Raw genomic sequence first — 27206 nt, forward strand, 5'->3', positions numbered from 1 at the left:
GAGAGAGAGAGAGAGAGAGCGCGCGCTTGTGGGGGTTAATTAGCTCTCGCCATAATCCCGATGGTTTCGGACCACATGTGCGTGGCTTAATGCACGTTTATTGCGTGCAGCTGGAGCTTGCGTGCGCGCTCTCGTCGCGTTTATCCCCTTTTCCGCCCTCTTCTCGCGTATCAGCAGCTCTACCCCCTTCTCCCCCCCCTCGCCGCTCCGCAACTCGCATTCCGCCGTCCGTATATTGCGATCCCTCGTATCCCCCGAAAACATTTAATCGGACGTTTTCGCTTTATCCCGGAATTTGCCGATTAATGGCTAATTAATAATATGTCACAACGGCGGGGCGATCCTGTAAAATATCGGCCAATACGTTCGTAATTCGCCTTGACTCGAATCATTTATATATATCCCCGATGATCGATGATACGGGCCATCATACGTACGTAATGCGCCCGGCGCAACTAATTCCGAACGCTCGAGAAGGAGTTCGCGTTACAGCGCGAAAAAACTGGCACATTCTACTCTGCTTTAAGCTGTCCGACGAGATCGGAATTGGCTGCTTCAGAATTCTGACGTCCACCCGAATAGGGGCTCCTCCATTCTTCATTCTCCGCCTGTGTGCTGTGCGCGCGTACAACGCGCCCGCACACGTCGGTACGACGGTTATCCTAGTCTTTAGGCGTACACCTTTGGTCGATGAAACGATCGTTCCTCATTTCGCGCAGAGCCTGCAACTCATATACGGTGAAAGTTCCACCTTTGCTCGATTCGTGCGTCATCCGTTTTGTGCAAGCAGCGCAATTATCAAAAATTACGATTGTCGTAACGTGTCACTTGTTCACTTGACCTCGAGTTCCCGCGAGTTCCTACGCGACATTTCCATCACTCGAGCGCGCGATTAATTATATATTTCGTTAATAATTAATATTTACAACAGATTATTATAAATTATATATATCGAGTATGACGCGCTCCTTCTCGCAATCGAGAACGAAAATGCGCTCGTTAAATCACGCTGTCGATATAGGATTGAACTTTATCGGCGACATCCAATTCGATTTTTAAGCTTTCGATTCGCGACGGCAGAGTACGACTGTCCGTCTAGATATTATTTCTGCGGCCTGTTTTCGCGATGAAAAATAATTTATCTAATCGCGCCGTTACTCCCGTGGGCAGTCGAGCTAAATACACTTATCGTTAAAAGCGCACCGTTGGAAACGCGCGCTTGAATTGTTACAATGCCGCCCGGGTGCAGTTTGCCGTTGCAGTTACGCGGCTTGTGCTCTCGAGTCATTGCGGCTTTGCCCCCGACATTACTTTCGCTCGTTTCGCCGTTATGATCCTTTCGCGGAGACCGGCGACAACTTTCGTCTCCGTCCAGTGCGATCTAGCGAAAGGAGCGGAAAGGCTCTTGATACGAGATGCGTCATGTAAAGCGCAGCTCTCGCAAAAGGACAGAACGTTTGCGCTGAACGTGCTTCGCTTCTACGGAAATTTTCTGCAGAATTTAATTCGCAGGTATATATAGGGGCCACTACGACACATACGATTCGTATATGTTTGCTCAATCGCTCGTCACTTTTACGATCTCTAGAGCCGAAAACGCGACGCGCCAATTCGTGCGATATATCGCTGTGTCACTTTAATGTTATTCCGACACAAGTCACCCTTCTTCTCTACTCCTTCTCGCATCTGGAAGATAGATCCTAATTAGTCTATAGTTACACTCTCACTGTCTGATCGGCGATTCGAGTTACGCTTATCGAGCTTCTATATGTTATATGTACGAGCGAACAGAACTCACACAAACACGCCTCGCGTAAATTCGGAAGAAAAAAATTATGCGATACTCCGCACGTTGCCGCTAATTATTCTAATTAACGAGCAGCGAGGAGCTTCCTGATATACATCCGAGTGAGCTAGACCTCGTGCACAACCGGCTGAAAACAACGGACGCCGACGTGCGCCGCCCGAGCGAGCGAAGAGCGGTAAGATTTCTGAACACGATCTTCCCTATCTTTCACGTCGGTATCTCGTCGGGAATCGTTAGATAGCGACGACAACTAAGTTACCGCTGCGAGCGTTATCACGGCCAATTGTGCGGAAATACCTCCGATCGTACGTTACCGACATTGACGTGTACGCGCGTACGCGCCTCGTTCCCGCTCTCTCGCGGTTCTCCTTCCGGTCCTCCCCCGTCCTCCCTTTCATCGCTATTTTCTTTCCCGCCTCCTCTACTCCTTCTTCCTCCTTCTTGCCAGGTTACTCCCATGGTCGCTGAGACGTTCGACAAGACGTTCTTGAAAGGCACCATCCCAGCTCTCGGTAAGAGCCGCGCGCACCGGGAAAAGAGCTGCTTACCGCGGCTCTTCCACCCTCTCAGTGGAAACTATAGTAAACCAGTGATAGAAACGAGAAATCCTATAAGCTTCCCTTTACCATGGCAACGCAATTGGTATAAAGTGCGTGGTGATCGTTGCGCGCGCACACACACATACACACACACATGAAACTGGTACTCTTTTGTTTTGATTTTTTAACGCGTATCGCGGTAATCTCCCTCTCTTTTATGTCCTGTTATTTATTATAAAAAAAAAAGAGAACGGTTCTCTTGTTAAATATCCACTATCGACGATAAGAATAATAAAGCACTGTTTTTCGTTCTTCGCCGACGAGATTCAATCATAATTCGCTGGATATCCGTCAACCTATGTACATTTCACGTGAAATTCCAAATATTTCTGGACTCTATCTTTCTCCCTCTTTCTCATTTGTACGTACACTCGTATGTCTATGTGTTGTTTTATAGAGCGATTAGACTAATTAGGAGACCAGGAGCAGGACTAGTCTTGGACACCGAGATTACCGGGATCTCCTGCTTTGCGTAATTTAAATGGATCTCGTGTAGCGTATATTATTCGGATGGTGGAACGGTGGCATTTCAAGCAGATTATAATTTTCTTTCCTTTCTTTGTCGTTCCTTTTACGTGACACGACGGTGTGTTCACGTACGTGAAACGTTTCAGCAACGTTTAGCGGTCCATCCTAATATAAACGGAAAATTGAGTTGAATTTTTGGTGAGATATGTGTCAAAGTTTGCGACAAATTAAAACTAACGCCGCGCCGCGCCGGGATAAAGCAAGAAACCGAATCTGATTTGTAATCCCAATGATGTTTTCCGACGTTTTTATTTCTATAACAAAAACTTGTATTGCGAAGTACATTATTCAGAATATGTTTTACGTACTCTTGTTCTGATTCTGGTTCTCGATTTACATAATAGAGGTCTATGTAGCAATATTCTTAACTTGTTATTTAAATAAAATTTTTATGTCCGCCGAAAGTATTTTCCATCTAAATGGGAAGCGTCATACCATAGAAATAGAACTATTGCTACCGAGCAGCTTATCTAAAAAAAGGTATGTTAAGTCGATTTCTCGAAATTATTTGTTGCCGCTTTTCCATGATTGGTTATTTCACTATGCTTACTTCGTTGAGCGGCTGTCATTACATCATTTTGACAGTTCATCATACATAATTTTGACAGTTATTATGTGTATTGAGATTTGGTTTAATAATAAAATTCATTGATCACTAATTAAATTCATTGGTATTTTATAAAATATTACAAAAGTACATGTCCCTTCACCTTCATATGTTATATACATATGTAATTGTCAAATGATGTGTCTAATTATTCGCTGTAATAATTAGACACAGCATCTGACAATTATGTATGTAACACACGAAGATGAAGCGACATGTACTTAAGTAATATTTTATAAAAGACTAATGAATTTAATTAGACACAGCATCTGACAATTATGCATGTAACACACGAAGGTGAAGCGACATGTATGTACTTATATAATATTTTATAAAAGACCAATGAATTTAATTCTCTTTGTTTTAAAGCTTTTACATTTCTTTTTTCCTTCTATCGCTATTTTATTCCTTTAATTCCTTTTTCTTTTAATCATTGTAAAAAACATGTTTCGACATATTTGTTGATTACAAAAGATATTGTTAGCAGTATTATAATATTTTTTTAATAATATTTTACTGATACTTGGAAAAAAAAGTAAGACGAGAAATGAAAGTTATCGACTTAACATGCCTTTTTTTAAATAGGACATGAGATATATGTAAGAGATATATAAAAGTAATAGATATTTAATATGATATTTGTATTTGTGCGTGCGTGTGTGTGTGTGTGTGTTATGTTTCAGGGATAGTGAACAAATGGCGCGCGCAAAGCGCACGCTCTGTTTTGTTCTAGTCAATATAAATTATAAATGTAAATTATACCACCGCGTTGATAAAAAAGGTGACAAATTAGCATTTTTTTACTTGTGCCACTTTTCAACGCGGCGATGTATCAAAATTAACTATCAACTGCAATAATTTGAATTGCTTTTTTTTATACATGTACAGAGTCCTTTAGAAGGAGAAAAAGTAATTGTAAAGCAACACAAGATATGCAAAAATAATATACATAAATGTATATGTCAATAGCTAATTTATAATTTATTAATGTTTTACGATTACTTCCTTTCTTGCCCTCATTTTGTAGTAGATGCTATAATAATCCTACAAATAAATGTATATAATATATGTATATAATGTAACTATATACATATACACATCTCAATCGACGTCGGAATAATTGCGCATTTTCGCTCTGTGGAAAATGAAGTTAGGGATTTCATTATCTAAAGTACAGATAAAGCGGACTGACAGCCTTTATCCGCGGATGTTATCTCGCGTTCTTTTGATTGACAGTACGTGCGCCGGGGGTACCTATCGCGGGCATCGTCGACCGGCAAGAGGGAGGGGGAGGGAGAGCATGGGATATTCAGGCGGGGGGCTCCCCCCCCTCTTCACCCCTCCTGATGTTGCACCGCACCGGGTGGACGTCGCCGCTCCCTAGGCGGAGGGGTGGGGGGAGAGGAGCGAGAGACGAGAGATGCCGGCGGGCGTCGCGACGCTGCTCGGTAGCGCCACGAACTAAAAGTCCGGGCGCCACCGCGCGCCAGTGCCGAGCCCGCGATCGTGGTGAGCGTACGCGTGTCTCGTTCCGCACCGTGTATATAACGCGCGCGCGGTGTCGCAAATATACACGGCTACTCCGGTTTCTCCCGGCGCGTCCCCCGCGAGCGAGCGAGCGAGCAGATCGATCGGAATCGATCGATCCGATATAACCGTGCGGAATTGTTCAGCCGCGTCGAAATTGTAAACGCGCGCGCGGAAGGAGATTTCTTTTCGCAGCCCGCGGCGCCGCTCCTCTCGCACCGCATCGTCCCCGCGGACGAAACCGCCTCGGGGAAATAACCGCTCCGGTAACCGCTACAGGATTTGCAAGGTGGTCGATGTCGAATTTTAAAGCGGGACGCCCGTCACAGCGGGTAGTCCCGGGATCTTCGGGGCGTCTTTCTCTCGCCGGGACACGTCGCGTTTCCTCCTTCCCTCTTCCCCCTCCCCTCCTCTGCCCCTCGATGAAAAGTCGTGTTCCGACTTTTCCGTCGGTCGCGTCCTCCTTTATTTCTCTCTCTCTCTCTCTTTCTCTCTTCCCGGTGCTCCTTTTACCCAGCGCTACTGTAAATCACGGAAGGTCGATAGTCACGGTGTGTGACGTGATTCTCGGTGCATCGCGGGGATTTTCCAACCGAGATTCCGAGATTGTCGGCATCTCTCTCTCTTCCTCCCGCTCTCTCTCTCTACCTCCCTTTTTCGATTCTTATTCGATGTCGATCCGCCCGCGTATCGGGATGAGAGCAGTCGCGCGGCAGCGGCGGCGGCAGCGGCGGTGGCGGCTTAACGAGTTCCGCGGCTTTTTATCGGCCGGCCGTACGGTGATTGGAATCCGCATCCCTCCAGCTGTCCCGGGTCGGATTTTCGTCGTTTTCATCGGCGAAACGATCGGTGTCGATGTCGCTCTTCCACCATCCGCCGATGGAAGAACGGCGGGGAGAGGTGCCGACAGGTGTTTTTGCTAAGTAAACACACGGCACAACTGGCTGAATGATAGATGAAGCACGTAACCTCCCCCGTGAATGTGCGGCCCGTGGGATCTCCTAACGAGCGATGGAGTCAGTTGTCATCCGGTGTCGACGGGACCTCCTCGATTTTCTTCACATTGGAGCGATGTAGTTTCTCAAATCGTTACAGCGGATTTGGATTAAAGGAGAATTCCTTCAACACGCCAACTGGAGAGCGAAGACTTGAATCTGACCACTTTTTTAGTGTTACGATCAATCGATCCCTGTTTTAGACGAAAAATGCAAGAATCGAAATATACGCGTTTTACCGTTAATCATTCGAACGCTTCCACTGGCCTAATCGCGGAATTCCGACTTTTATTTCTATTAATTTCACTCGCCCGCGTTTAAAGCGACCTTTCCGCGATTATTACGCGGCGGGTGCGGCGTTTGATATTCGTTTAAACTTTAATTAATCTAGCTTGCGTTTTCGAACGCCGTGCTATGGGCGTTTTACAAACGTTTTCCGAGGCCCCGCGCGCGCTTGTGGTCGCCGAGATTCCGGTGTCCCGTCGGCGTGCACACGCACAGTTTGCAAAAATTTCGGCTCAAAAATGAGTGAAAGTTAGCGAAAATTTGTGTTTTGAAACAGGAACGGTGTACAAAAGCGCATGCCATCCTCCCTATGGTATTCTCTCGTTAGTGTCGCATTCCCCCTACGACATATATACTCGCGTTCGGCTAATCGTATCGCGAATTCCCGCGCGCGCGCGGAGGGGGCTGATAAGCGCGTTTTAACGAGCGTTTTCAGTTAACGCGACGGCGGCGAGACATTCCTCGGTGACCCTCCGATGTAGCACGGCGGGACACGTATACCCCGCATATCTGCCACGCGTTGATTCCTCCCCGCAGGCCTGAGGGAGGGAAAGAGCCGGAGCTCGAGCCCTATTAGCAAATTCGATTTGTCGCGGTGACTCCAGCCCTCTAGCTGTGAAACGGGTAGTTAACGATTTTTCTCGCCGAGAGCTCCCCGGGCTCTCTTTCGCCGACAAATTGGAGCTGGCGTGTCGCGAGACCTTTCGCAGAACCCAGGCAAGATCGGTGAAGGCGCTACAGCGAAACGTTATCGTTAGCAGCGCGGGCACCACCTTCCTCGTTCGGCGAGCGTTGCCCCCGGGCGATGGAGTGCGAGGCTGTTCGTTTCTTCTTTTTTTTAACTTGGAACAAAAAACACGAAAAAAAAAACGAGAAAACTGACGAATCGAGAGCTTGAAAGCCGTGTGAAGAAACCGGGAGAGAACCGACGTACAACCAAGTTTCTCGCGGAAACGTCAATTAACGCGCGATACAAAAAAAGAAAGAAAGAAAAGGAAAGAAAGGGGGATGAGAGAAAAGAAAATGTATTCCCATCTCCCTGCCACAAGGTCAGTGAGATTACTTATCGAGGCCCGCTAGGACTTTTAACTTCCGTGAAAACCGATAAATTCATTGGATCCTACTTTCTCAACGGCCGGGGGTACGCATCCCCCACCCACCAAGGTTTGTCGGCGCGCACAAGTTTTAAACTAGTAAAACTCTCCCCGGCCTAAAACGTGAGGAGACGTATAAGTAAATTCGATTTAATAGCGCAAGTTGGACCATATATCACGATTAAAGCGGAACCGACTTTTCCATCGGACTTTTTCGTCGAAGAAAAACAACACTCGTGCGCGCGCGAGATGTAGGTATCGAGGAAAACCGAGATCGAAATTGTGAATGGTATTATCGTCGTGTGATATTTAACGAGGACTTCAATTCATCTTTCGTGGTTCTCGTCATGAAGGGATGATCGTCACCTTCGTTAACGTCACTGCACTCGGGCTGTTTGTTCGCGTATTTTTGTACGCATTTTCCTCACGCATTTACTTTTCCGTTACGGTCAACTACGAGGCAGGACGAGACCTACAGCCGAGAGAAATGTTAGATCCTCCCGTGGAGTGATGTATTGAATGTTTGAACGCGCGAGAAACCATAACATCCGCAACGGAGATGCAGGGGGAACCTTGCCGGGCGCGCAGGATGCTACCAGATGTGCTGTTTGCCGATGAAATTTCTAGTGAAAAAAAAAAAAAGGAGATTCGACGAAAATTCCGTGTTGTTTCCGTGTTACTGTTGACGTTCTCGAGTTCGAGAATTTAAAGGCCGTAAAGAAAGTAGGAAGATGAAAGCGCATTCGCGCAATCGACTCTACCCTCCGTAATTTTATTCCTACGAGCTACCAAGCGCGGTCTACGGTCCCTTCGCGTAGCTCAATAAACATTGTCTCCAAGGGCTGTGGAATGTTTACGCGTTTGTATTAATGCGACTTTTATAGTTCGACAAACAATCGAAATGTAGTAGAAGCAATAACAATATCGTTAAAATTCTCTCTCTCTCTCTCTTTCTCTGATTCAGATTCCCTCTCTTTCTTTCGACGAAAGAAGGAAAGGAAGTTGGTAATTCGCACAAAAATGACGTAGCTTCGAGGAAACGTTCCCATCGCCAATTCTTTATCGATCGATTTGTCTGACCACAAAACTGTAATTTATCAACCCAAAGCGGGATACGGTTTTGCGGTGGATATTTTTCTACGGCCAATAGTCGGCCCTTGAAATATAAAACGGACACCTTACAATGTTTTTTCGGAAGCCTCTCAATAATGGATTCATTTATACGCTCGATTTGTACGCATTATAAAAAATTATCGTTTATCTGTTATTATTTAATTAGCTTTTCTCTAGTACATCCGAAACATCCTCGAGATAGGAATAGGTATCGTAAGAATGTCCGGTGCAGTGTCGATGGCGCGGGAGTTAGGGGATTATCAGACCAGCTGGAAGGCTTGCTCCGTTCACGGATCCTTTAAAGTTGCCCGAGAGCTCGGGATCTTTTAAACTCGAGCACGAAGTTGGCCGGGCGGTATGGAAGGAACGGCCACGGAGAGGCTCCGGCAATTAATCACTTAGCGGTTTTATTCAATTACGTCTCGCCTGCGGAGCGGAGACGTTGAGTGCCGTTGAAAGTGGCGAAAGATGGGCGAGGAGGAACCGCGCGGAATGCATCGGGGTCTTCGGAAGAACAGTGTACGCGAGCGATCAAGCGAGTTATCGTCCGGGCTGAGTTTCCTGATGGGAGTAGAAGCCTCGGAAACCTCGTAAAAGTGTTATTCGAGCCCGCGCGGTCTGCCGCAACGACGCGGACGGCGCGTCGTGTTCCTGTTCGAGAGAGGCCACCTGGTATACGCGCTCGCCTTTTACGTGCCCGCGAGTTCTTCATCGATCATCGACGGAGCGATGAAGCTCGCCGAGAGAGGGAACGGCTTCGTTCGTGACGCGTGCACGTCTCTCTTCGTGCGATAAAATGCGCGTGCGGAACAGAACGAGGGTAGTGTGTGAGGAGGAGGTGGGAGAAGGCGATACATACTATATAGCGGAACAAATTCACGCCGTCGGACTGGATCATTAGAGGCATATTCATATCCCACTTTTCCCCGCGGCGAGCAACTTTCGCTTCGAGGCGAGAAGAAGCGGCGTCTCATCTCGATCGCCGCGCCACGTCGGACTCTTTATTTCTTCCATCAGCTCTTTCTCGAGCGCGCGCCTCCGCCCGCTCCGAAGTTTGTCGGCGCGGCTGATCCTCCCCCGTGCAAGTTTTCCGCCCCCTCCCTCCCTCGTTTCATTGAGTTTGCCCAGTGCTCTGGTCCACTGCTCCTCTTATCCCCGGCGATATCTTCGTCGCGATTCTTCCTTCCGCTTCCGTTCCCCCGCTGCCGCTTTATAACATTCCGCGCTCCCGATCCGGCGAAATCCCCGTTCGAATCGAAACGCGAATTCGACCGCGAATCCGAGTTCCCCTTTTCGTCGGAAATACGGAAATACACGGAAAGAACGATTTTGTTGAAAGATCTAAAAATTTTGCTGAAAACAGATCTGAAAGTAATTTTTTATTAAATCATTAAAATAATTTGTTGGACCGTTAAAACTGATAAGCATTGCTATAAAACGTTTTGATATTCTAGCAATCATTTAGACTTTTACGCAAAATTATTTTGATTATTGAACAAAAATTGTTTCCAGATTTGTATTCAGCAAAAAGTACAGTTCTTTTCGTGTAGGACAGAAAGACGCATACGACGCTCGATTTCTGACCGTCGTCATTTCGCGATAGAATGCATTGACGCGCGATACATGACTTTCGATCTCTGACCCCGATCACTTTGCGATAAAGCGCATTTCTGCGTCGGTTTTTGCAAAACCGATGGTTTAGCGAAAACTCGAACGGCCGTCGTCTTGATTTCCAGAATGAGCGAAGGAGCGGGTCGACGATCGTAGACATCTGCCGACGAGTCATCAGTGAAACGGGTGACGTGAAATCATATGGGACACTTTTCTAACGTAAGAGGGGATTCGTGGAGAGACGCGGTTAGACCACGGAGCGCGGAGAGACAGCCGGTCTCTCGCGAAGAGCGGACGAGGGAGGAGTGATATGAGTGCTGAACGCAGGATCTTTCGTGACGTTAAACGGCGATTGAGTGGCGAGCGGTTCGAAGGAAATACCATCGAGTGATCGGCACGCGAGGGAAGACCGGACGTCGCGCATTGAGGATCGGGTGGAGCGGGAGAGAGAAAGGGAAAAGGACGAGAAGAAGGGCGTAATAGTAGTGTGTTTATTTTTTATTGGTTGCGTGAGGAAAGCGAACCTACGCGTGCGGCAAGAAGAGACGAGAAAAGTGAAGACGAGCTGGAGGACGGCCGGTGGAAGTAGCCTCGAGGTGGGAAGGAAGGTGAAGAAAAAGAAAAGATGATGCTGTGCCATCCGATCGTTCTCCTCGCCGGCCTGCTCACCGTCGTCCGTGCTCAAGGTCAGTGTGTTGCCCGGCATTCTTCATCTTCTTTTTATTCTTACTTTCTTCGTTTCCCATTATGGCGCAATTATGTCTTACTTTGCGTTCTCCCCGCTCTCTGCCCCGTACCCGGTTTTACTCCTTGACTTTATCGACTTGATCGGTATCTCTGCGCCACGGTGAGGGACCGTGCGCGCGGATCTCCGGGAGAGAGATCTCGGGGAGATATCATCGCGGTTTCTACCTCCTCCGAAAATCTCGCGCGGAGACGCGATTCCGTGTGGTGTCTCGCGCTCGCGTAATCGACGTGTCTCTCGTCGCGAGAAATGTTAAACGTACAATTTCTTTCTGAAAAACCTCTTTCGCTGTAACTTTGATACAACGATCGAACGATAATTTATACGCGACATCCACGTTTGGGAGGTTGAAGTTACCACTTGGGCGTTGAAAATTTCGGGAGGTTACGGAATTAGTTTAATTGTTTTGGCGCTACTTATCCTGACGTATAAAAATGTTGTGAGTAAGCTGTGCAGTGCACACAGCGGTTTCGCAAAAAAGTTTGGTCCTAGTAATATTGCATTACGGTATAATGCGGTCACAAAAGCGGCACCCATTTGCTTTTGTCAAACTTTTTATGTACACATAGGTCTTCTGGCACGAAGTAGAATTCAGGATCCGCGCGCGGGCGGAGGATGACGCGAATTTTAATTACACGGTTTTCCGTCATACGGAGCGCGGCTATATAAATGCCCCCGGTACTCTGTATACTCGCGAAAGTTTTCAAACGGTCACTCTTTCTGCACGAATATACTGCTGCAAACCTTATACTAGGTAAGCCTTCTATAAAAATTATTTTATCGAATACGAATATATATATTTTTTTTAACACTAATCTCACGATCGACACACATGGTCGACTGATTCTTACGTTACTATGGAGCACGATATAAAATTTTGGACATACTTTCAGATTTACAGAAACCTGTCGCTTAAATATCTTCTCGTAACGATCGTATTACACGCGCACCGAACATTTATAATTCACGCAAATTCGCCCTAAAAATTTCCTTCACGCAAATTTAAAGTCTCCTATACACGGTAATACCAAGATCCTCCGTATTACGACGTAGCACACGGGCTTATCGCTACGGGATAAATCACATTTGTCGCCGGTATAGAATCTTGCGCGGCGCAACTTTTCATCCCTGTCGGATATTTCGTTCGCGAGTGAAATTTGTTTAACACACCATTCAAGTCTATTTCCCTAACAATGGCGCACGTGCCGACATTCACGTGTAACGCCGTGGTTTCACGCGTATCTGCTGACGTCTACCCATTGTCGCGGGCGTCCATTAATCATCGTCGCACGAGGACGCTTCCTAAAAGCAACAACAATATTATTTTACCAGAGTGTCGCGCGATTTTACCCGAGCGGGTTCTCTTTTTTTTCTGTTTTAAACTAACCAAATTTTTTTTACAGTCACGCAAGCATTACGCGCAATATTGCGCGTGCTGGATATCTCTTGTCGTTTCTTCCCCTTTCCCCTCGCTCCAGCTCTCTTCCCTTTAATTGCCTGCTTTCGAAGCGAGAGGGTGACGGAGACGCCGGTGACGGAAATAAGAGAGGCGAACACGGACACGCGGCGCGGTTTTACGATGCACTTAGCCCACCGTTGTCGTTTATTCACGATTTTTTTTTTTTACGATGTGTTATATTTTTTTCTGAATGTTTATCGAATCGGAAAAGAAACTTTCCCCCAGCGTGCGCGAAATACCGCCGTTTGAAAATTTAATAATTCCGAATATGTTCACACAGCCAATCAATTATCATTACGTTTATTTTTAAGGAGCGTCGAATTTAGACCTCGTCGATCTATCGATAATACACTCGAGAGTGCTATGTGGAACAGACGACTAGAAATAACACCCGTATATTTTCACAGTGGTCGAACGAACAGTTATACGAGTGATTAGCACTCATTTACATTTCTCACGGATTAACACACTAATAATAAAACCGCACCGGGTTTTTCAGCTCTTCTCACTATTACCGATTTTCGTCAACCAAACATTCGGGATATGACAAATCTCAGCTATCAGTTTTATATACCTCCCCAATTTGTAATTCTCTGTTATATGTAGAGGTAGACTCGAGATAGTAGTTTACAAATCCTATATTAATTTATGTAATAAGTAATTAAAAAATAGAGTGAATGCATTATGATTTGCAAATTTCTATCAATGTCTCGACACGAACTGCTTTCTTCTTGTTTTCGCCTTTATAGACTGTCTGTTATTAAAATATTCATATATATTCATATATATTTATATATACATATATATATATCTACGTATATATCGGTGGGTTTGATACACCTTGTTATATATATATATATAGCGCAATACACAAAGCATGGAGATTATTGGTGGTTATTTACAAGTCGGTGCTTTCACCAAATTGATTTTCCGGGATTTCGTTCGCTGTTTGCACGTTTAATTATGCGCGCCATTATTCCTGCGCTGCAAATAATGTAGCCCGACGCTCATTAACTTTTTACGATGCCAATTTTTGGTCGAAAATAACTTTAGCGTAATGCCCATCAATTCGCTGGCGGGAGCGGACCTATTGCCGCGCTTCCTTTTACGGCTAAATCTACGGCTTTTAATGGATAATACACGGCAAAACAGCTTATTACTCGTCGTAATTTCAGCGGCAGCCCTCCGCATTCGGTTTATCTAGTTTGGTAATCGCTCTACAGCGTGAGTGTTTACAGTTCGCTCACTGTTCGTTACACGTAAAAAAAAGAGCAATAATTTTGAAATCATCTAATCTATGTGGGCTGAGAAGATAAAAGAGAGGTCAGAGCTTCGCAGGGGAGGAAACAATTTTATTCTATTCGACGTCGACAGATCCACGGTTTAATCGCGCTCATTTCCCGACCCCGTGGATTAATTCTGGCCCACAATCGCGCCGGGAATCTATCTTCGCGATTTCCCCCGTGCTCCTTTTTTCTCTCTCCTTTGAGAGTAACCCCCCTCCCCTCCAATCGCCACTCGCCGGAGTCACGGGGCCCCTTTGTGTAATCAAATTCAAGCCGCACGCGCGCGTGCGGCTGTATCTGTGCGTGTGTTTGTGCATGCGTTTGTGCGTGCGTGCGTGCGTGCGTGCGTGAGCGGACGCCCGCGTGCGTGCCGCACGATCATTGAGGCGTGGTCGGCGAATTACGTGTCTCCGACATATGTCCCCCTGGGTGACCCCTCTCCCCCTTCCCTCGCATATTCCTCTCGCGCACCCCCAGCGGATTGCCGGCCGGTCACCATACGGTCACGTATATATGCCCCGGCAGGGCTTCCCTCGGCCCCGAGCAGGTTGCCGGCGTGCGCGTGTCCGGTCGAGTCGGGGTTTTTTTTTCTCTTCCTTGCGCGGCCGGGGACACGCGACATCCCGTTTCTTTCGTGAGTATGGCGGATTACCGCGCAAAGTATCGCATCCGCTGTTCGTCTCTCTCTTTCTCTTTACATCCGAAGGGTGACTTTGCCAGTGAAATGACTCGTAGGAAGTGCGATCGTTAGGCATATTGAATCGGTAGCGTAATAAGCGGAATGAACAGGATACGGACTGAATGAATTCCGTCGTCTTATTATTTCAAAACTTCTACGTTATTTCCAATAACTTGACAAGTTCTGCAAAGTGATTTTTAAAAAATTTTGTTTTCTGTTTTTTTTTTGTTGAGAATATAACTCGACCGTTAAGTCTCTTTCGGGCAGCACGTATATATTTATCCAGTGCGGCTCATAAAACTCAAAGATAAGTAACCTTTCTCCTCCCTTCGCGAAATTTGCGCGCTTAAACTATATTGGATGAGAGATGGAGGTGCGGGAGGGCACGATCCATCGTTTCACGGGGTATGATTTAGGAATAGTCAAGGATCGCTGGTCGACGAACGGGGTAATTCGTTAAAAGTCAAATAACGGGCGCCTGTCGCGACGCGGATTTGATTCGCGCGCGAGAAATGGCGCACACGGGATTTCTCCCCGCGTGCCCCTCCCCCGTTATTTACAGAAACTCCGAAAGCCGTATCGCATTTCACGGCGCAACGACAGTGTAAAATCGCGATATATCTTTAAAGCCTTCTCCTCCTCCTCCTCTCCGGTGTCGTCGCGCCCATCCCTTCCAACGCCAGCTATTACGTTTCGCGAATTGTGATGCCGTTTATAACCGATGTAACGTCTCAGATATAACGTTTCGAATTATTCGCGAGTAACATATCGGATGCCTTCGCGGATGGTATTTATACAGTCGGGAGTCAAAAATGCAGACGGATCTTATCGTATCTCACGATCGAATCTGTCGCGAGTGTGCCCACGTAGTTGAGGCTCTCTCCTGATTTATTTAATCGACGACTAGGAGAGTTCGACGCGCCAAATGCCACTTCGTAAGGAGCGAAGTTAGGTGAACGTTAAGTGAACATTAATCCCATTATACCGCCGCCGCGAAGGGCGCTTGCCGATTGCCATTTTCCGCATTAATTATTTGAATCCCGTTGCATAAGTACCCAATATATTATGCGGGCTAAAGAAAACTAATGACTTTTAGACGAGCGGCCATTAAGCGATTACGCGACTTTTCCTCACATTATACGAGCGATAATGAGGCGCGCGCGCGCTTGGCCGCGCGAGGAAAGCGCGGGACTTAGATAAATAGTTGCGTGGGGCACGGGGAGAGTGGTGGAGAGGGTGAGTCGCCCCAACCCCCTGAGGGGGGGGTGTGGATCAATTCTACACGTAGATTAGACCCGACGACGGGGAACGATAACAATAATTTGTTCCGTCGCTTTACGCGAATGACGCTCGCCTTTTGAGTAATTGGATCGCCCCCGGAGCGCGGCGCGGCGAGTGCCGCATAAAAAATTATTTCCGTCTCGATTAAACGAGATATCGCTCCGCTACGCAGCGAGACGGCGTCGTCTCCTGCGCATTCGTTAGCATGGATTTTTTTCTCCACACGCGATTTGCGGATGAACTTTGTTCGGATGCAACGACGTCGCGTTTTCACGTGAACGTGACCCCGACCGATTCGGTTGGACCGATGCATTTAAATTGTTCTCGACAAATTCCACCGAGATTCGCGGCGCCAGGTTACGCGAGTTACCTGGCCGCGTGAGACGTAAAGCGGGGCGAGGATATAGGACCATCTTTCCCTTCGCGTCGGATAATAGCACGGAAATAGGGATGAGATGGGCGTTGCCCGCGTAACCGTCGTCGTTGCGCTTACGTCGCGAACTACGTGCACAGCCACACGGTCTGGCTTATTAAAGCTCTCAGATACCCGGAGTAAGTTTCATGTTCAAAGAGCTCGGCTCCGCACCGGGACGCGGCTCTTGGTCTTTGGCGCGCGCACGCTCTCGGTGCAGACGGCGACATCCGAGTCGCGGCTAACGCGTGTCGTCGGTCGGAGCGTCGCAAATTATATAGCATCGTTCGTATAGCGCGCCTACGTTTCTCCCTTTTTTTGCGCATCCGTCTTTTTATCTCGCTCTCTTATTAGCATGTTCGGCCGGGCGGGGAAGTCGGCGGATTTTTCCGCGAAGTAATATAACGTATCGTATCGTGAAACTTTATAACTAACATACAACGCGCCCTACAAAGGTCGGCTGCGATAGAATCGGGTGGAACGTTCGCGTGGGAGGCGGTTGATCCTTCTCTTTTTTTTACTGGCACGAGTTATTTCGCGGCGTTTCTCCACAGCAAAAATAATGCGCATTTCTCGGCGCGTGTCGCGAATAAATGTCTCGATCCCCGGTAAAACCAATCTATTAAACGTCCGTCACGTCCGCGGGATAAAGAGGTTAATTTCAGCAGATGAATAGAGTAATACGTGCGTGTTTATGACGGGATTAGATATCATAAATCCCGTGCGCACGGGCGAATAAAACTTATTTCGTCAACGACGGCGACGGCCGACGGCGACGGCGGCGATGGCGGCGGCAATTATAACGCCGTGTTGGCCAATACAACGGCGCACAACCCCATTGTGGTTTGCAGGGTTAATTGTATCGATTCGATACAGCTCCGCGTGTACCATGAATTTCCTCCGCGCCGTACGGAGCGGCCCCGGGGTTATCGCCGATTACCGGGATAACTTTCGAATCGTACGGTAATGATTTGTGATCGACAGCGAATTTGCATACGCGTGCGGCGCGGCACGGCGCGGCCGAGCGGTTGGCTACCGGAATGGGCGGAGGAGGGCAACCCCGGAAAGGTAGTACTGGGCGCGCGGAGAAGCCGCGCCGCGCCGCGCGCGCGGGCAACGTGTTCCCGCCACGACTAAACTAATCGAGGAGAGAATTGTACACGTATGCGCGTTACTGGCACCGCCGGCAGTCACGTATACCTCCGTCCCGTATGCCGTTCCAGTTTTCCGCAGTTTAAAGCCCTTCCGTGGCACCGATCAGGCGGCGATAAAGTACACGTATTAACGCCGTTCCACTCTCCCGCGATCGTTACACGTAGAAAATCGGCCCCGCCGATACCGATCGCGCTGCGATACAATACTTTATACGAATCCGATATACGACGAGAAAGCCGCCCGCGCGCGCCCCATGCGACGGAAAGACGTCGCGAGCGAACAGTGAGGGAGGGGCGGGGGGGAGGGCGAATAGATAGCGCGACTATCCAGGCGTTGTAGTTTTCATAATTATATGTCACGATGTCACGCGAGATACAGAATTACAATCTTTTACGTGTATATACGGAATCGGAATCCTCTCTTTTAGACATTCTCTTTTCAATTGTTAAAAAGAGATATATTGCGAGATATCGCGCTGGGTGATGTAAAAATTTGTGCAGAGCAGAGAATAAGCCGGATTTGCGAAGATGACTGTCCGTTTTAAACACAGCAGTCGCGTAAAATTTTTTTTTCCCTCCTCCCCCTCCTACGATCGCTTATGGTGATTAAATACTGCAAGGCGTGTTTACGGATGTACATATATTTAATTGGAAATTCATATTTGATTCAGTAAGAATTTAATATCCGCTGCGAGCAAGGTAATCGTATTACATAAACATATGCGCGGACGTAGCTAAATTTTCCCATTGTTTACGTAAACTATTCGATATTACCGTGCATTACCTACGCGAATTATAAACAGGAATGTTATAACGGGATTCATTGGATCAATTACAAGGATAATTTTCGTATAATTCGGGCAAGTACATTTCGAATATGTATTGTTTTCGAAAATATTGATCTTCAAAAGCTATTTGCGTGTGTGTGTGTGTGTGTGTGTGTGTGTGTGTGTGTGTGTGTGTGTGTGTGTGTGTGTGTGTGTGTGTGTGTGTGTGTGTGTGTGTGTGTGTGTGTGTGTGTGTGTGTGTGTGTGTGAGTGAGAGAGAAAAAGAGTGCCCGCGTACCAAGCATCCATTTCAGAAAAACGTACAATTTTTCCATAACACATCCAATACGCATCGAGAAAAAATCTCTAATAACGTTTTGCGCTAAAATTATCAGATGTGCGCATTTTGTCGCGGCTGAATTCTTTTTTTTGTTTAAAACACACACCTTTTGTCCCAGATGTAAAATGTTTAAATTTAATCGCGAGTTTGGTTAAGAACGCCGCGCGCGATGCGGAGGTATATTCCGCGCCGTACACGTCTCGGCGTGGGGAAGGAGGAGGAGGAGGAAGGAGGCTGGAAAAATTATGTTAAATGAGAAAATGCCAACCGTTTTATTATGCGAGCTCGGCGCAAGCCCCGGCCGTTGCACTATTTTTCCATTGCACCATCACCGTTGCGTTTTCCCCCGCGTTTTACGAGCCATATACCGTGGCGTTACAGAGCGCTCGATCACACGCTTCCGCGACTTACGCTTATGGCATTAACCTGAATGGAGAACGGAAAGAAGAAAACAAATTGATAGGTCACGCGACATCCAATACATTATTTTTAGCGTAGAGGATGTAGCGCGCTAACACACGCGGCTACTCATCGTTCAAAATCATTTATTATCGTTGAACCCAATTGACCCTTTAAAAATGACGACGTAAGTGTCGCTTCTATAACGCGAGAGATCCGAGGATCTCGCTCGTCGCCAGATTGAGAAACGCTTTTTGTACGTAGACTGAAAATATCGTCGTATTTATGCGGGGCGAAAAGAGAGAGAGAGAAAAAAAAACGTAAAACTGGCGTGCAGCTAGCTACGCAAGAAGTTGAAGGGGCCAGGAAACGAGTAATGGAATACGCGAGGGAGAATGTAAGGTTCTGACTTTTCTTACGCTGGCGCGGAAAGCAAACCGTATCAGAGCGAATTTGAATCGTCGTATTGGAATTCCGTTCTTTGTCTTTCTCCACCTGCCCGGGTTCTTTTCGTCGCGCCGCTTCCTCTCGCCTACTTAACGGGGGTCGCGCCTTCACCTCTCCACCTTCCCCTTTCCCTCGGAGCTCGTCGGTGACGACTTCCGTCTACACGGCCATTTCATCCCCCTTTCCCCTCTCGCTTTCTCTCTCGCCGCGAGAAGAGAGCACTCGCGCTTGCGCTAAAGCCCGACAACTTTTCGTTTCAGCATTGCAAATTGTTTGGCACGAGCCGACGGGGTAGCTACTTAGGTAGCTGGAAGCATCCACACGTTAGAGTTGGGTGTAGCGACATTTGCGGCGTCGCATTTCAATTTACCCTTTTCTCTGTAACCGCCGCCACCGCGCCGCCACCCCGCCCGTCGTCGACGGGATCCTTACAGTCGGCGCCCCGCGCTGTACTTTTATCCCTTGTCGCGATTCAAATTGTTACGCGTCGCATCTCATGTATTTTTCATATATACGCCTCCGGTTTGTTACTCCGATGTCATTAGAATTTCGTGAACTGCACCTGCCATCCAAAATTGTCTCGGTTATCAATTAACGAGGGCGTCACGCTTTGATGATCGACACTTCAACACGTGATCGACGTTCGCAAAATATAATTATTCGTCTTAACTTTTTTGTCTTATAAAAATGCATATTTTGTAGCTGAATTCAAAGTTGTACACAGATTCTCGTCAAGAAAGGTCCAATTGAAGGACTTGCTGCGACAACGAGTTAACTCATATCGTAACCGAATATGATATTAGTAGAAATGAAGGTATTTTCCCATCATTTAAACTTTTGAGTTCATTTTCTCCGTATTTTTTCCAAATGTAGGTTAGCTCAATGTTGCAGCAAGCTTCTCCAATTGATTCTTTAAAGAATTTAATAGTTTCGGAACTCGTCGTTTGTAGGTCAAAAATGCGAACGACGTTTTAGGAATGAACGACATTTCCGAACTGCGATCTCCGAAAAATCATGCATCCGAATAATCGCATCGTCGTTTAAATGAATTTACGTTATTATTCGGCGAATCACTCGGAGAAGAGCTTTCACCCTTGCGGCAAAAGAGCGTCCGTCCGCGCGACGGTCCAGCCGCGCGTCCCCCTACGAAATCGCGGCACGGTTTATTAGGTAACTTTTAATTAACGAGACCCAATAGTTGTGAGAGCTTCCCGAGAGGGAAGCGAACGGATGGACGTGTGCCGGCAAAAACCCGGGGCGTCGGCCCTCCGACCTGGAAGGGGGAGGGGCGTGTGCGTGGAACGGGTTTCACTATTAATCAGACGTCTTTCCAACTACCCTCGACCGACGTTTACACGGTCCTCTCGTGAGTTACGAACAATTTTAATCGATGAAGTCGAGCTTAATTTTTGGTCCAATTAACCCGCGCGTTGACCGATCTTCTCGGGTTAGGTAACAACGGAGGCGTATTCGCGCGCGCGCGCGGGATGAGAGAGCGGCCAATAAAGTACAACGGCCGGTTTAATTACTTCTGCATTACACTCGTCAGCCGAGTATACAGCCGTCGATAACTGTAACTCTCGGCGCCGACGAAATTTCACGTCGAAACATTACGGCGATACAACGGCCGTTACGCGAATTTAACGTAACGCATTAGATAATATTATTGTGGGAGCGCGCGTTGTCGGAGAATGACGTGCGGAATTATGATGAAATTATTGACAGATTCCTCCCGCGCGCTCTATAGTATACGCGCGTTTTCCCTCTCTGTATATATAACGTAGATTAGATCGAATATTACTAAGTTAGTTATGACGGCGCTCGTTCGAAATATGAAACGGACATTTCGCATGCCAAATTGCGACGGACGCGTTTTGCCTCTGCACGGCCGCGTTTGGTAGACGCGCGCGCGCGCGCTCACATCAGCGCGAGCGAGAGAAGTGAAAACTGTCCCGCCGACCGTTTTCTATCATACATATTTAACTACGTCGGACAGTACGGCGAATCCTTCACCGGCTTTTTTTACTTTTTTTCCGTTTTTTTCCCCGTCGACCTTCTATCTGCTGTCGCGCTACTGTCGGATCTCGCGAATGGCGGCGGCGGCGGCGGCGGCGGCAGCAGGATATCGGTAGCTTCGGTATACGCCAGTTCGGTGTCGGGGTTCATAATTTAGCGGCATGCCGATCGCGACCTCGCAGAGAGAGAGAGAGAGAGTCCCGATAAGATCGTTCGTCGACGAAAGGTCGAAATTTATTCGCCGCGGGGATGAAATTTCGCGGCGTAACGAACTCTGTCGCTTTATCGGGACGAAGATGACGATAAATCGCGCGACACGGACTTCCCCTCCTCCTCCTCCCTCCCACGATCGATGGCCTACCCCCTTCGTCTCTTCCTCCCGCCTGATACATCCCGACGCGGCGCGACGCGACAACGTCCGTTTCGACATGCCGATTCCTGCCACTGCGCTGTCGAAATGGGAAGGACCATCCCCCTCCTCGCGCGTCGAGAGATAACGGGGTTTTCGCTACGCCTAATTTCACGTGAAATACTGAAACGGATAACGAATTAATTAATTAATAGAAAGTGACGGGAGGATCTTTTTTCTCCTAAAGTGAGAAGGCGCGTGTGTCCCTCAGATATGTGATATTTGCAAAGATTAATTCGTTTCTCCCTCTGGCTTGCGCGCGGCACCTCTTGAATTTATAATACCGCGTGTATTCAGTATATACATGAGGCTTTCCAGCGCAAAATAGGAATTACCGCGGATTAATTAATCAACATGAATTATTACCGATCAGTCAGTCAACGCGCGCGCGCACGTGCATCTGCAGTGTATATACACATCTGATAAATACAATATATTTAAAAGATCTCGGAGTCGTGCTTTAAACACGTATTAATCCAATCGATATTTATTATCTATTTAATTATTTTATTTACTTAAAAAAGATGTTTGACATTTTGCAACAATATTATTGTACGTATTATCTGCTCTAAGAGAGTACGAGTACATTTTTTCTAAACATTAATTATTACTCTTTGTTCTACGTAGATACGCGTGAAAAGAAAGAAAATGTCAGAGAATATCCTAAATTTCTTTCTCAGAACATTTCGATAAGGAGGAAGCGCGATGTTATCTTCAAAGGTGCTTTGTGCAAGACTATAAGACGAACAAGAGCATTGTTAGCTCAAGAGCTACTAACTGCGTCGCCCACGCGTGCGTTCGTACGGGCACGATTGCGCCTTTAAGTCACAAGCATCGCGAGTGTTCTACGTGCCCGTTTGGGAGAGAATCGATGATCGTTCGGCATTTCAGCGCGCATCATTTATTTATACGATCGTGAGAAGCGCTATCGAAAGGCGCATCCAATTAAGGATAGTGCACACGGCTGCGCGCACGCGGGATTTTCCTCTACACGCCGTGGATCGGGGTAATTGCTCCTCGGAGACCCCCGGGTTGCTCGCGATGTTTCCCAAGGATACACGGTTTCCTTTTGGACCGATCGCCGCACCGACACTTGAGAAATTTGATCGCCGGACCGCCGCGGCCTGCAGGCGGCTTGGATTACGATCGATAACGCGTCCTCGCAAACGTCTCCGTATATATATATATATATATATATAGCATCGCCACGTTAGCGACACACCCACGAGACGCGCAGGTGCCTCGTAATTCGGTAATCAACCGCATCGCGGCACACATGCCACCCACGAAGTCAGCTTAGGCTCATTCCAATGTATCTTACGAAGCGTTACGCGCGCGTCCGTTACCTGACCTTTAATCCGCCGATTATCCGCCCCGACGTTGTATCGTTTAGCGGACACGAGGCGGTGTAATTGCATGGAAATACAAGTATAAATGCGCACGCCGCGCGAGCATTTACGATGAGCGATGTAGGTAATCGCGTAATTACGAATGATAGAAACGTGGTGTGTTCTTTCCAGAGATATATAGAAGACGTGGATCGGAAAATTCAGCGGAGATTTCTCTTCTACTCGCGCAGTTTAAAAATTATTCTTATAGTAGTTGCAATTTTGTTCGTTCTCGCTCAGTCACGCTTATTGTTTGTGAAAGATGCTGATTTCCGAAATAATCGAGCTGCTGTCAGCAGCTGTATATTCCGCTTTGAATATAATTAATAATATAACGTGATTAGCGCCGCAAATATTGATACACAGCGAACAATGGAATTCGACGGTGTCTAGTATTAACAGAAAGGAATTTTAGCTTTATGTGCTCTCGTAGCTCCGACATATATATTTTATATATATATATATATATATATATATATATATATATATAGAGCTCACGAAAATTGATTTAGACCGCACCGTATAATTCCTGGCGTATTTATTTATTTACCCGCTTCTGGATACAGGTCACGTAGGGCTCCTTACATTCGCTCGAACTTTCGTTTCGAATCTCGCTGAGTAAAGTTTCGACTTCTTTTTCCGTCATTGCTGCACGGTGCATTATAAAGGTTTCGGGGAATAAACGGGGCATTGAGTTTCTCCGTCGAGGTAGCGAGTTCTCTTATTTTTTTCCCCCCTTTCCTCCCCCTCCCCTCCACCTCTACTTATGCATCCACGTTGCGCCGTGTCGACATCGCAGGAACGTCGGTGGTTCGCAGGGCGGTATTCGCTCGCGGCTCTCATTCGCGAAACCGAACGGGCGAGAGGGGAGGGAAAGGGGAAGCTGGCGAAAGTCGAAGTACTCCCACACTAATTAAAGAACGTTATAAGCAGCGGAGCGCGCGATACGCCGTGGGCGCGTTACCAAGTTTCTTCGACAGTCGCGCGGGCGCGCGGGTAAAATCTATCGTGCGCGCGACACGGGCAACACACAGCACAGGCAAGCGCAGCGCCAGTTTCAAGTATACGTCTAATTAAATTTCTGGCAGGCGTACGGGCATGACGTGTGTCTGTATATCGTCGTATTTGCAGCCGCGCGTATCGTGGACGTATTTACGTGTACAACCTATACCTATATATATGGTACGTGCGACCGCGTAACGTGCACGCGACGAAACCGCGTTCTATCCGAATCCACTATCGTCGTTTCCGTTGACGTGCTCATCGCCGTCGTCACCGTCAATTGCGAGTGTCACGAGGAGACGTTTGTACGAGCCACAAATGTGACTGAATAAATTTTAAAGAGCATAGACGGAGCACGAACTCGGAGTCTCTCGTCAGCGCGCTTACGATCTCACGTCTCGCGCGCTTCTTGTTTCTGTTCCTCTCGTTGAAAAAAAAAAAAAAAACGAGAAAACGTCTCAAATATCGGTGTAAAAATATTTCAAATTTTTCAATTGCCTTTTATATATCTTTCTTCGCCGAACTAACTTCACGGACGTCCATACGTGAATTGTGGCTAAAACGTGCAAGGCTCGTCTCAAACCGGGCGAGAAGTATTACGGCGTGACCGTTGAAATTTCCACGATAAATTATATTAATCATTTTATACAATGGATTTTGACGGTCAGCCGACGACATCCATTTGCCTTTCGGAATCGCGAACGTCGCCGTAACAATGTCCGCCGGCAACACAGGGATAAATCAATCTATCGGATGTGGCGCGATCAACGTCAGTTTACTGCCAATGACACGTTGAAATGTCTCGTCGGGCTTAGCCGCACTCATTTAACAGATTAAACGTCACTCCGTCGCATTTTGTTCATTCTGTCGCGCATTCAAGTTTTAATTCTCGATCCGCGCTGTAGCTCTGCAGCTGCCCCCCTCCCCCCCCCGCGCGCTCAATTCCCGCACATCTTCCCCGCGGTGAATTACCCGCCGCGAAACTTTGCCGATTTGTGTTTCTAATGCGAAGTAGGTCGGAATGTGCGCAAAGTTCTCGGATGGTGTGCGCGCGCAGAATGATTTTTGCGTCGACGTATCGAGCGAGGTTTACGAAAAACTCCACGAGGCTGAATTTTGGACAGGTTTCGCTCGAAACGTTACGATTGCCAGCGTCGTGCGCCACGATCTAAATCGAATCCTTATATACCTTCGCGAAGAGTTGTCGCGTAGCGAGCTGGAAATTCAACATCCGACGGAGGCTTCCCCCGGTCGTCTCTCGTCGTTGTCGTTATTCCCAAGGCCGGAGCCTGTTGGGGGATCCAAGAAATCGGTCGTATCGACAGCTCCCGGCTTAACGAACATCAAGTACGTTAGTTCCGCGATACGCTTTGGGATCCTAAGTGAATGATACGTACAAAAAACATATATATTTTATATATATGAACATACATATTATATATTATATATATATATATAAACATAAATATGTGTGTGTGTGTGTGTGTGTGTGTGTGTGTGTGTGTGTGCGTGTGCGTGTGCGTGTGCGTGTGCGTGTGCGTGTGTGTGTGTGTGCGTGTGCGTGTGCGTGTGCGTGTGTGTGTGTATGTGTGTGTGTCCAATCCGCGGCCCTCGTTCTCTTCTCTGATGCGTTGCTTTCATCAATAAAAGTCTGCTGAGAAATCCACCTTGATGCCAGATCGCCCAGATCGCATTGACCCGGAACCGAAGATTCCGAGGCTTTAAGGGGGCGTATCCAGCATGGCCCCGGGGCGAGTACGGACCGTAAAAGGGTATTGCGGTTTGGCTCCCGGTGGTATCTATTACCCTCGTCATTGTCGTAGACAATGAGTATTGGATAAGCATTATCATGTACTGCAGGTCTGGAAACACGTAGTAATTTCGAAATTACGGGTTCATAATTATTCCGGAGCATTCGAATTTGTATAAATACGAGGGACACGACCGAAGCAGACGCAAAGAACTTGCTCATTAAGTTGTTGCATCTCCTTTACAAATATCGCAAATATGTAAAATAAGACAAAATATCCGTCTACAAATCGGAAACGTTTCATTTCAATTCAATGGTTAAAAATTTTAACAAATTTGAAGGTGATTGAGTATGCAGCCGGTGTAATTTTACAAATACGCCTCGAAACTGAATGTCATTTTATTGCCCGGAATTTCTGTATGCCGTTGCACTCGAAATTGTTCACCTGCATATATCTCGCGTATACGCGATATGTGTGATTGGTAAATAACTGGTCTACTTGAAACTCAAATTTCTACCGATTCGAATTTTTGCAAGCCAGATGGCAAACGTATATATACCGCATTTGTGTTAGCGTATTCTAAAAATTGTGCAGAGCCGGCAGCAATTGCGCAGTTTTATTTTAACGTTTCATTTTAACGAAGAGCATTTCATATATATGCTTTGATCATCCGATCGGCACAATAAAAATGCACAATACGTACGCGAGATTAAAAATCGCTCGTTGGTCTACCATCGCTCTAAGAATACGTTTCAAATATATTTTTTGCTCTTTGATATGCGCGTGGCATTGTTTTATTTTTTCCAGTCGAATGTCACGATGTATAAATAGAGACATTTCTATTTTTCCCCATCGACCTGTTTTGCAGGAACATTGTTCAGGCGAAATTTTATGTATTCGGAGGTTTCTTCCCGCTTTTTTGATGGCTTATTTCGAGCTGTAAAAATATTTTTTTGAAAAGAAGAGTTTTCATTCAGTTTATGGGACGTACATTGTTACTTTGTTAATTATTGTATTGCGCGATGCAAACAAATATTGTCAAAGAGAGCTACGTATATACGTGTAGCTTTACGCGAGACTTTTATTTTTAGCTCTTGTAGCCTTTCTTACGTCAAGACTTGCACTCTGTTCTATCGTTAACGGGTGAAGCGGCACGTTTGATTAATTTCCGCCAATTAGTAACGTATGTCTCTAAATGTCGGGCTGCTCTTTAGGGCCAGCCTGAGAGAGAGAGAGAGAGAGAGAGAGAGAGAGAAAGATAGTGCTGTTTTTTTCTCAGATCCGCGGTTTTTATGCTCCGCGTCCTTTCAATACCTTGTGTGTGTTCCATGCACCTGACCTCCCCTTTAATCTCGTTCATCGATAGTGTCTTCGACCTTCAGTGATGCTGCGAGCCGTCACCTGGCTTGCTCCTGAAACGCCGCAAGCGTGTGGATGGTTTCTCTCGTGCAGTGCATGCAATCGATAATCGTACGATCCAGCGAGGTGATAATTATCCAGTATGC

At 46.9% G+C, this 27206-nt stretch overlaps 1 long non-coding RNA gene across 1 annotated transcript in view; it reads left to right on the plus strand.

Moving 5' to 3' along the window:
• Window positions 1–5036: 5036 nt before the first annotated feature.
• LOC105451252 overlaps window positions 5037–27206 on the plus strand; it is a 45233-nt gene continuing 23063 nt past the window's right edge. Inside the window, exons 1-2 of the long non-coding RNA XR_974568.1 lie at window positions 5037–5334; window positions 10292–10852. This is a non-coding gene — a long non-coding RNA (uncharacterized LOC105451252). The remainder of the gene's footprint in view (window positions 5335–10291; window positions 10853–27206) is intronic.

This window comes from Wasmannia auropunctata, unplaced genomic scaffold (genome assembly GCF_000956235.1).
Source record: "Wasmannia auropunctata unplaced genomic scaffold, wasmannia.A_1.0 LD336053.1, whole genome shotgun sequence".
NCBI classification, from domain to species: Eukaryota; Metazoa; Arthropoda; class Insecta; order Hymenoptera; family Formicidae; genus Wasmannia; species Wasmannia auropunctata.